Source organism: Mus caroli, chromosome X (genome assembly GCF_900094665.2).
Source record: "Mus caroli chromosome X, CAROLI_EIJ_v1.1, whole genome shotgun sequence".
NCBI classification, from domain to species: domain Eukaryota; kingdom Metazoa; phylum Chordata; class Mammalia; order Rodentia; family Muridae; genus Mus; species Mus caroli.
The window spans coordinates 40,111,273-40,113,232 of record NC_034589.1 but is presented as its reverse complement, the minus strand read 5'-3'; the positions used below and the strand labels follow the sequence as shown (position 1 = coordinate 40,113,232).

Genomic DNA, 1,960 nt, shown 5'->3' with positions numbered 1-1,960 from the left:
TCTCTCTCTCTCTCTCTCTCTCTCTCTCTCTCTCTCTCTCTCTCTTGCTTCATTAGGTAGAGTGGGGCACTCTTAAAAGATAAGCAACCCATACCTCTCAGGTACCTTAGAGGGCATTCCAGAGAGAATTACCAAGGTTGGAGAGGATGTCCTGCATAGGACACAAGTCTAGATGTAACACAGAAGGAAAAAGGAGAAAGCCAGCTAGTGAAGGCATTCCTTTCTGTTTCCTGTCTACCATGATGTGAATACCTTTGCTACAGCCTCCCTACTGCCATGCTTCTGACTCAGGGCATTTCATCAAAGATTGAAATATTTCAAACCAGGAGGAGTTGGTCAAATGAATTTCTCTTTTAAAACTCTTTACATTAGGTATTTTCTGTCAAAAAAAAAAGTGACATCCAGTTGCTAAAATAACAAAGCTTCAATTTTGATAGTTAAGTTTAACTATCTTTGTCTTTGTGTCCTTACCCTGGAGCATTCTGTTGGCAGTCTATCATCCTCTCAGTATTTCTACTGCACAGCTGGGGGAACCTGATGTTCATTAGCAACTGACAGTCCTACCTTCAGAAGGAGGTCATAAGAGTCCCAAGTAATTGCATGCTTCATGAGGAAGATAAAGGCAAGTGGAAATAGTGTCTTAAGCTTTGAATTTCTATTTGTTGTTGTTGTTGTTGATATTTTGCATGTCTCAACTGCTTAGTCATAGGCCATTGTGACTTCTCTTGTGTGTATTTCTGAGTTTGGTGATTGTTCACTAATAGAGACAGAACTTGATTTCTGATAGCTGCTTCTTGACAGAATAAGTTCTCTTCTTTTTGTTTTCCTTGTAGTTTGAGATAGCATTTTTCGATTTTCCCTGTCTCATATATATTTTAAGTCAGCTTACAGGTTTTGCTACACTAGTGATATACGATGTAACATTTCCTCATGACCTGTGTAAATACATACTCACTTAAAACTTTTTGGCTAATCTGTCACACTATTGACTTGATGCTTCTCTTTCCATTGTGATCATAATCTGTCCTTTAATTTAACAGACGTTGTTCAGTGTTATGAACAGGGTCACACTATTTTCTACACAGTACTGCTTCATATTAGTCCACCGGTGCCCTCCCATCTTATTTTTTCCCTTTTATAAAGCACAGGAGAATGCTAAATTACACTCTTTCTGTGTAGAGGGAGCTGCCTTTTTACCTTTCAGTGTCTCTGCTACTTAACACTCAGGTCGTTAGAGTTGGAAGATGAACTTTGTGAACCTGTAAAAATGAACTAAATGAACTAAGATTCTTTTTGGAAATCAATTAAAGAATAAAATACTCTGATTTTCAAAACTTTGTACTGTGAATCATATTAGTAACAATGGAACATTTTATTTTTGCCTGAAAGCAGCCTTAATTTTCAATCCAGTTGTTGAGTTTCAAATAAAGGATTTTAGACACATTTGTCTTAATTCATTAGTTTCAAAGGACACATGACCCCAGAACTATTTCTGATCACAGGCATGGAATTGACATATTTACATATATTCTCACTTTTCCTCATGATTACCCAAACAGTATTCCATTTAAATTTCATCCATATTCTTCTATCCTTCCAATTAAGTATAGCCCTGTAACCCTTTTTGTTTGTTTTTGGCTATGTGCCTACTTTTTTCTGATGTGTGGTCTATTATTTTATTGAATTAACAAATTTAACTTTGTTGTACTACAATGATGTACCTGGAAGTCTTTACTAAGTGTCCTTTTTTACTTTTTACTCTAAGCATTTGTTAGATATCATCTTACATGTCTTTTTCTCCGTAAGAGAACTTATCTTTCATTACAATTTAATTCCTGAGAGGCAAATTTGCCTTTTCTCTTAATTAGTACAGAATAGAGTTTGGACCATACTGAAAGAAAGAGAAAGAAGGAAAGAAAGAAAGAAAGAAAGAAAGAAAGAAAGAAAGAAAGAAAGAAAG

The 1,960-nt window shown here is 35.6% G+C and overlaps 1 pseudogene; it reads left to right on the top strand.

The window, feature by feature from the left end:
• Positions 1–1,960, top strand: part of LOC110287139 — a 57,054-nt pseudogene that overhangs the window by 4,370 nt on the left and 50,724 nt on the right.